The sequence below is a fragment of the Triticum urartu genome, chromosome 1A (assembly GCF_056163025.1).
Source record: "Triticum urartu cultivar PI428250 chromosome 1A, HENAU_Tu73, whole genome shotgun sequence".
Lineage (NCBI taxonomy): Eukaryota > Viridiplantae > Streptophyta > Magnoliopsida > Poales > Poaceae > Triticum > Triticum urartu.
Genome location: NC_141873.1, coordinates 112,110,696 through 112,120,372, shown reverse-complemented (window position 1 = coordinate 112,120,372; position 9,677 = coordinate 112,110,696).

Sequence of the window (9,677 nt, the reverse complement as noted above, 5' to 3'; positions counted from 1 at the left end):
CGAGATTAGACCCATGGCTCTGATTAGGGCCACCCAGAGATCCGTCCCCCTCCTTATCATGCTTGTCCGAAGGGTTAGAAGGGGGAGGTGGAGTCTGAAGAGCAGTCGCCCCCTCCACCCGCACCCGAAGCTTAATACCATTGGGAGAAGGGAAGATATCAATCGAGCCATGAACCCGTTCAGGATCCACACACCAAACCTTCATCCTAGCAGGGCCAACCTTATTCAGAGAGTCTTCATCCACCTCGATGGGCTTCCCAATCAGAACCCCGAAAGACATGAGAAAAGCAGACGAACGGAGACCAGCAGGCAAATCGTCAATCAAAATCCAGACTTGAGAGAGAGGACCAGCTGCCGTACCACTGCAAGAAGCCGCTTTAACAGAAACCACCAATTGATTGAGGGGCAAGGTGAAGCTAGTGCATGAGGCAATCATCCGCAAACATTCTTTGGAGGGAAACACCACAGAGAACTCAAATTCAGATAACTGCACAACTTGCCAGTCCCATCCAGCCTCATCCCAAATGCGAAGCCCTTCCAGAAGAATTTGGGGCGAAATCTTTTGATCCTTAACCGTAACAATCGCAGCATTAGACAGAGCAGGTGCCACCTCCCGGACAGGCAGGTCACCGTCGAAGGCGAAAAAGGCGCAACCGGGGAGGCCCGAGCCGAACTGGATGACCGCGGGAGGTTTCTACCTAGCCATGCAGTTGACCGTGAGGTGACCATCAGAGCGACAGATCAGGCAAAAAGGAGGGTTGGTGCAGCGAGACTGGAAATGGCCAGGCCTGTGACAAGCGAAGCAGGTGAGCGCCGAGGGGTTGTTCTGGGAAGCAGAGGACGGGCGGGGTTGCGGAAGCGACGGAGGAGGAGGAGGAAGGATCCCATCCCCCATCCCCGGAAAAGGGGGCGCCCCAGAGGCCGGACCGGGCGGCCGACGCGCCGCCCCGCGAAGGACCGAGGCGGCGGACGAGCACCAGCACCAACCCCAACCGAGCGAGGAGGAGGAGGGCGCGACGGAGCAGATGGACCGCGGCCCACTCCCGAAGCAGGGAGGGAGGCAGAAGACGAAGAAACACCACCGCCAGAGGCCACCGCCGCCTCCCACGGGTCCAGCACCGGAGAGAGAGAATGGCCAGATCCAGAGCCCTGCGGGCCGGATCCGAGCACACCAACCCTCTCCGAGCGATGCGACCACTCCGGACCCGAAGCTCGAGCCTCGCGGTCACGAGCCACCTGCTCGCATGCCGCCTGTTCCGCCTCCAGCTTGGAACGGAGCGAAGCCTCGAGCTCCAAATCCACCGCGGAGGAAGGGGAGTCCTCACGGCGTCGCTTGCTGCCCGAGAGCGCCTCGCAGGAAGAGCCCCGCGACTTGTCCATGGATAGCACCACAGCAAAAGGAAGGAGGAGGGGTGGAGGTGGGGAGGATCTAATGAGGCGACGAATGGGAAGACGGTGACGGCGCAGATCGGAAGCGGAAGCCGGAAACCCTAGCAAAGGGGAGGAAGATCCGCGGGGGATCCATAAATAGCCCGTCCGAGCCGTGCCCACCTGGGCCCGACTCGCCACATGGGCCAAAGAAGGTTGAGGAGCAGGAACCCGGACGATGGGCCCAACTGGGCCGGATGGGACCAGAGAGGGGAAATCTGCCACCGACGAAAGAGGGGGAGGAGAAGCAGGCCCACTGGGCAACGGCTAACCGCAAGGCCCATCAAGCCCACCCGAGGGGACGTCCCGCGGCCCGATGGCCACCGTGGAGAAATCGAGATCTAGGTTACACGATGCCACCAACGACCCCGCCGTCGCCGGCGACGAGGCCGCCGCAGAGGCTGCAAGAGAGGGGGATGGAAGGCCACCAAGCTCCCCATCAGGCGCCCTGCCCTGGACAACGAGATCAGGTGACGCGACAGCAAACTTACCAGACTTACGCCGACGCCGAGATATCCGAATCCAGCCGTCGACCGACGAGGACGCGGCCACCGACCGGCCCTGGCCACCAGGAGCAAACTTGCGGGGACGAGGAGCGGCGGAAGGCACTACCACCCCCCCAGCACAAGGCACGGGACCACAGGGGGAAGGGACCGACGACCGCGAATCCTCCTCATCAGACGCAAGGGCCCAGAAACGAGATCCGAGCACCGGCAGCGGTGAAGACAGAGGCGAGGACCCCACCCGCGGGGAGCCAGGGGAGGGGAGAGAGAGAGCACCTGCAAGCGGAGAGGGGGATGACCGGGCACCAGCCAGCGGGTCAGGGCAGGGAGCGGGACGGCTAGGGCAAGGAGGGGAGGAGGGGGAGGAGGAGGCGAGGGAGAAGGGAGGGAGGGGATCCATCCGTGAATCCTTGGTGGAGGCAAGCCTCACGCACACAAGCCAGCCGCCATGCCCGGCCACTAACCAAACTAACCACTAGCTATAATTATGCCCACGTCCACCACTTACGCAGCCTGTCCTATCCTCAACGACTGAGGACTCGGCCATAATCACATGCATGCAGCTAACAAACCCAGCTAGCTTGCTAACTAACTCAGCCATGCAATCCCCACGCCATCTCGGCCACATGACTCGGCCAGCACACCTAACTAGCTAGCTAATACTGCATGCACTCAACTAACCAAGATTACTACTAACATGGGGCGGCATGGCTGCCGCTAAGCATAACAACAGCAAAAGCTTAACTTCGCTGGAGTTCATCGCGGTGGTTGCTTTGAGGGTTTTTCTGCGTGGTTGCTTTGAGGGGTTTCTTGTGTTTGCTTTCAAAGTAGTGGAATGGCTACACTGGGATCAATGCATAGTTAGAGGCTGGTTGTTCACTGCAATATAAGTATACTGCTATGGCTACCATACTTGGAAGCAACACGCTATAACCTTGGTTAGTGTCCAACTTACACACTAGGACAAGACAATTCCTACCTCCAAGTCCAATTATACCAAGGGCAAGTCTTTTCCCTAGAGATATATGAAGAGTCAGTACAGAAGGTCATCCACGGCACATTTGCTTGACCCAAAGAATCTATGACGGGAATTTGGAGTTTGATGTTCAGTTATGTGGTCTAAGCTCATTTGCTGCTAAGCTGGAACTTAATAATTTGGCTGCTTGTTTTTGATGTGAATATCTTGTGCATCACGGATGTTTCTTATCTTATATTGTAATGCATCATTTGAGCAATTACCTTAATTACCTGATCCTTTACTCGAGCTATGATGTGTGTCACTCTTCCGTGGTACATTGGTATCCATTACTTATGTGTTTTACACTGTTTTTTCTTGTAGATATCTTATTTCTCCGATGGATATACGGAAGCTAAATCTGTCTCCTTTGATAGGATGGGAGAAGAGATTGTTGGTAGGCTAATGATTTTGCTTGCTCTAAGGAATTTCAGAGTGCGTAACCCTTGGTGACATCGTGGATTCCACATATGCAGATGCCCCTGTTACAGAGGATATTGGCGGCCGTTGTTGCTTATTTGTGCTCTACTTCTACCAATTGTTTTGGCAGTCAGTCACATTTAGGTCCATAGAATTAGTTCCCACCTTGGGAAACAACCTCATTCCTCTGCCTTCCTCTGCCATAAACCAGCTTCTTCCCACACATGTTATAGCCAGGTCCCTCCCTCTGTTTCCTGGTTCTGCCGCTATGGCTTTGATCAGCATTACGCTGGGTAGATGTTAGACTTCTCCGAGTACCCTACTTTTGAGGAACCGAGAGCTGTGAGCGTTTCCAGTTCTTTTCACCTGGTGGACCCTGTTCGCCAGCTGATGAAAATTGTATGGGAAACCTGGCACTTGGGGGCTATGGCTAATTCAATTTAAGTTGGGAACTCCCAAGCAGATTGCAAGCAATATGCTTCGCACTTGGGGGCTAATGCATGTCATGTTTCTCCCTTACAGAATATAAAAAGACCCGACTCATCTCATAAAGATGAGCCGGCTCTTGGGGCCTACAGGTTGTTTCTTCAAAATTTCATAACATTGAAAGACCCGACTCATCTCAGAAAGATGAGCCGGCCCTTGAGGGCTACATGGCATTTCTTTTTCACAAAGCATATACTCCTTCCATTTCATAATGTAGTGCTTCCTCTATCTCCGTGCTTCAACTTTGACCGTAAATTTAACTATCAAGACCGATTGCGGCGGGAGAAAAAGTTATATCAGTGAATTCGTATTCGAAAGAAGTTTTTAATTATGTAACTTTTTCTCCCGCCGCAATCGGTCTCGTTTATAAAACTTATGGTCAAAGTTCGACCTCGGGAAATGCGGGCGCACTATATTTTGGAATGGAGGGAGTATGTGAAGAACCGGCTTATCATCGATATGATAACCCGGCCCTTGGGGGTTACCTTACAAGAATTCAAGATGTTGGTCTAAGTCTTAAACACACTCAAGTCTTCCTATATTTAAGACTTGGGGGCTACATAGGGATAATATATAATACTGGAAAGATGATCATACCTCATATTTCTTTCTCATCATGTTCACCATGCTGGCTTCCAGGTCGCGACTGGTTGAAAGCCGGGCCAGGTATCCCGCATGCAGCTCTTCTGCACTAAATTCTTCATAACTGGGCAGCTCAAGCTTGGATTTGCCTTTCTCAAGAAGCTCATGTGCGTACTTCTGTTGATGAAGAAAAAACCCATCGGAGCGCCGAGTGACCTCGATGTCGAGGAAGTAATGAAGCGACCCCAAGTCCTTCATGGCAAATTCGGTGCTGAGACGAGCAGTAAGCTGGTCAAGAAGCTGAACCGAAGACGCCGTGAAGATGATGTCATCGACATAGAGCGGGAGATAGGCGGTCGCCGGGCCGTGATGGTACACAAACAGGGAGGCGTCGGAGCGAGTAGCTCAGAAGCCTAACTGCTGAAGAAAAGCGGCGGTACGCTGGTACCAAGCTCTCAGCGCCTGCTTCAGTCCATAGAGGGACCGGGAGAGCAGGCACACATGATCAGGATGTGTGGCGTCGACGAAACCGGTGGGCTGCTGACAATACACCTATTCGGCCAGATGGCCGTTGAGGAACGTGTTGGAGACATCCAGTTGATGAACCGGCCAGGCACGAGACACCGCAAGCTGAAGGACGATGTGAATCGTGCCCGGCTTGACGACCGAAGCGAAGGTGTTGGTGAAGTCAACTCCAGCACATTGCCAAAAACCATGAAGCACCCAATGAGCATTGTATCGCTCAAGGGTACCATCAGGATGCGTCTTGTGCCGGAAGACCCACTTCCCGCTGATGATGTTTGCGTGGCGGGAAGGTGGGACGAGCTGCCACGTGTGGTTGCGTTGCAGCACATCGAACTCCTCCTGCATGGCGGCAAGCCAGCTGGGGTCGCGAAGAGCGGCCCGAGCTGAGGACGGAATCGGCGACGGTGAGGATCCCGAGCTGAGGACGGAATCGGCGATGGTGAGGAGGCCAAGGCCGCACACAAGTACTGCTCCGTCGGATAGCGAGTGCTCAGCCGAAGGGCACCCATGCGCAACCGTGTCGTGATGTGGAGCGGAGGTGCGTCACCGTGGAGCCGGTCCGGTGCCGCGGCCGAGGAGGCCGGGGCCGTAGATGTTGGGGAACGTTGCATGCAATTTCAAAAAAAATCCTAAGATCACACAAGATCTATCTAGGAGATGCATAGCAACGAGACGGGGAGATTGTGTCCACGTACCCTCGTAGACCGAAAGCGGAAGCGTTAGGTTAACGCGGTTGATGTAGTCGAACGTCTTCACGATCCAACCGATCCAAGTACCAAACGTACGACACCTTCGTGTTCAGCACACGTTCAGCACGATGACGTCCCTCGAGCTCTTGATCCGGTAGAGGGTCGAGGGAGAGTTTCGTCAGCATGACGGTATGGTGACGGTGTTGATGATGTGATCCGAGTAGGGCTTTGCCTAAGCACTACGACAAATATGACCGAGGTGGTAAACTATGGAGGGGGGCACCGCACACGGCTAAAGAACAATTGATGTGCCTTTGGGGTGCCCCCGTCTCCGTATATAAAGGGGGGAGGAGGAGGTGGCCAGCCCAAGGAGGGCGCGCCAAGGGGGGAGTCCTACTTGGACTCCTAGTCCAAGTAGGATTCCCCCCCCTCCTTCCAACCAATGGAGAGGGGAAAGGGGAAAGGGGAAGGGGGAGAGGGAGAAGGAAAGGGGGCCGCGTCCCCTACCCCTAGTCTAATTCGGTTTGGGATGGGGGGCGCCACCTCCTGTGGCAGCCTCCCTCTCTTCACTATGGCCCAATAGGCCCATTAACTTTCCTTGGGGGTTCCGGTAGCCTCCCGGTATTCCGAAAATCCCCGAACCTCATCGGAACCATTCCGGTGTTCGTATATAACCTTCTAATATATCAATATTTACCTCTCGACCATTTCGAGACTCCTCGTCATGTTCGTGATCTCATCCGGGACTCCAAACAAACTTCAGTCACCAAAAACACATAATTCATAATATAAATTGTCATCGAACGTTAAGTGTGCGGACCCTACGGGTTTGAGAACTATGTAAACATGACCGAGACCCATCTTCAGTCAATAACCAATAGCGGAACCTGGATGCTCATATTGGCTCCTACATATTCTACGAAGATCTTTATCGGTCAAACTGCATATGTGACGCCCCCGATTTAATCGTACACTAATCATACACGCAAACGTGTACGATCAAGATCAGGGACTCACGGAAAGATATCAAAACACAACCCTACAAGTAAAATAAGTCATACAAGCATCATATTACAAGCCAGGGGCCTCGAAGGCTCGAATACAAGAGCTCGATCATAGACAAGTCAGCGGAAGCAACAATATCTGAGTACAGACATAAGTTAAACAAGTTTGCCTTAAGAAGGCTAGCACAAACTGGGATACAGATCGAAAGAGGCGCAGGCCTCCTGCCCGGGATCCTCCTAACTACTCTTGGTCGTCGTCAGCGGGCATCACGTAGTAGTAGGCACCTCCGGTGTAGTAGGAGTCGTCGTCGAAGGTGGCGTCTGGCTCCTGGGCTCCAACATCTGGTTGCGACAACCAGGTAGAAGGGATAGGGGGAAAAGAGGGAGAAAGCAACCGTGAGTACTCATCCAAAGTACTCGCAAGCAAGGAGCTATACTACATATGTATGCATTGGTATCAAATGGAATAAGGGTATCATAGGTGGACTGAACTGCAGAAAGCCGGAATAAGGGGGGGATAGCTAGTCCTTTCGAAGACTACGCTTCTGGCAGCCTCCGTCTTGCAGCATGTAGAAGAGAGTAGACTGAAGTCCTCCAAGTAGCATCGCATAGCATAATCCTAACCGATGATCCTCCCCTCGTCGCCCTGTGAGAGAGCGATCACCGGTTGTATCTGGCACTTGGAAGGGTGTGTTTTATTAAGTATCCGGTTCTAGTTGTCATAAGGTCAAGGTACAACTCCAAGTCGTCCTGTTACCGAAGATCACGGCTATTCGAATAGATTAACTTCCCTGCAGGGGTGCACCACATACCCCAACACGCTCGATCCCATTTGGCCGGACACACTTTCCTGGGTCATGCCCGGCCGTGAAAGATCAACACGTCGCAGCCCCACCTAGGCACAACAGAGAGGTCAGCACGCCGGTCTAAACCTAAGCGCACAGGGGTCTGGGCCCATCGCCCTTAGCACACCTGCACGTTGCGAACGCGGCCGGAAGCAGAACTAGCCCCCTTAATACAAGAGCAGGCTTACGTTCCAATCCGGCGCGCGCCACTCAGTCGCTGACGTCACGAAGGCTTCGGCTGATACCACGACGCCGGGATACCCATAACTACTCCCGCGTAGATGGTTAGTGCGTATAGACCAAATGACCAAACTCAGATCAAATACCCAGATCTCGTTAAGCGTGTTAAGTATCCGCGAACGCCGACCAGGGCCAGGCCCACCTCTCTCCTAGGTGGTCTCAACCTGCCCTGTCGCTCCGCCTCAAAGTAACAGTCGGGGGCCGTCGGGAACCCAGGCCCACCTCTACCGGGATGGAGCCACCTGCCCCTTCAGCCCCCATCTCCGAACAGTATCACAGGTAATGTAACAGTGTAAAGTATATAGTATATGCCCGTGATCACCTCCCGAAGTGATCACGGCCCAGTAGTATAGCATGGCAGACGGACAAGAGTGTAGGGCCACTGATGGAACACTAGCATCCTATACTAAGCAGTAGGATAGCAGGTAAAGGTAACAACAGTAGTAGCAAGGACAGGCTATGCAGCAATATAGGATTAACTGAAAGCAGTAACATGCTACACTACTCTAATGCAAGCAGTATAGAGAAGAGTAGGCGATATCTAGTGATCAAAGGGGGGGCTTGCCTGGTTGCTCTGGCAAGAGAGAGGGGTCGTCAACACCGTAGTCGTACTGGGTAGCAGCGGCGTCGGTCTCGGTGTCTAGCGAGAGAAGAGGGGGAAGAAACAATAAATATAATGCAAACAAGTGCATGACGATGCATGACATGACAAAGCGTGATGCTAGGTGTGCCCTAACGCGGTACGAGGTGGTACCGGTGAAGGGGGAAGTATCCGGGTAAGTATTCCCGGTGTTTCGCGTTTTCGGACAGATGAACCGGAGAGGGAAAGTTGCGTGTTCGGTATGCTAGGGATGCGTGGCGGACGAACGGGTTGCGTATCCGGATTCATTGGATTTTTCTGAGCAACTTACATATATAAAACTTTTTCATCCGAGCTATAGATTATTTTATATGATTTACTAAAGTTTTAGCAATATTCTGAAATTACTATTAATTCGAAAATAATGATTAAAACGCTAGATGCACCCAGCTCTGCGTACACAGATGTGTACCAGAGGGTGACATGTGGGTCCATGGGGTCCCTGTTGACCAGTCAATGTTTGACTGGTCAACATGGGGGTGGGGCCCCTTGTCATACACACATCTAGTTAATTACTGATTTAACTTAACTAATCCAGTTCATTAGGTTAATTAAGTTAATTAATCACTTAACTAATTAATTAATTAATTTTATTCATATTTTTTTAGGGGAGGGGCCCCAGCTGCCAGTGGCACAAAGGCCACTGGAACGGGCTAACGGGCGCAGGCGCTTGGGCGTAACCCGCCCGAACACAGGCGAGGTCGCCGGGCGATGGGGAGGAGCAGGGCGTGCAGGCAGCGGGACGCCGGCGGCCGCGGCGGTGGGCCGGTAGGGCGTGGCGCGGCGAAGGCCACGCGGCGGCGGCAGGGGTGGGGCGAGCCGCGGCGGAGGCAGGCGGCACAGGGAGGCTGAGCAGCAGCAGCTCGAAGCAGGAGCAGCTAGCGGGAGCAGTAGGGAAGCGGGATGGCGGGCGGTTGCAGGCACGGCGAGCACGTTCCAGGGGCGAGGCAGGGCATGGCCCAGGAGGGCGCGCACGCGGGGGTTCCGCAGGGGGATGGCCGGATGCCCAGGGCTCACGGGAGCGCGGCCAGGAGCCTGGAGAGCGAAGCTCCGGCCGCGGTGGCTAAGCTCGGGGAAGGGCACCTACGGTGACCGAATAGACAGGGAAGAAGGGGGAATCGAAGGCGCAGCTCACTGTGGTTCTTTAGGCGAGCTCGAGGTGGTCGGGGATGAACCGGAGATGCGCGAATCGACGACGGGGTCGACGACCATGGCGGAGAAGACCGCGCGATGGCGAGGCAGCAGGCCGTCCGAGCTCCAACCGAAAGGGAAGGGCGATGGAGACGATGATGGCGGAGCT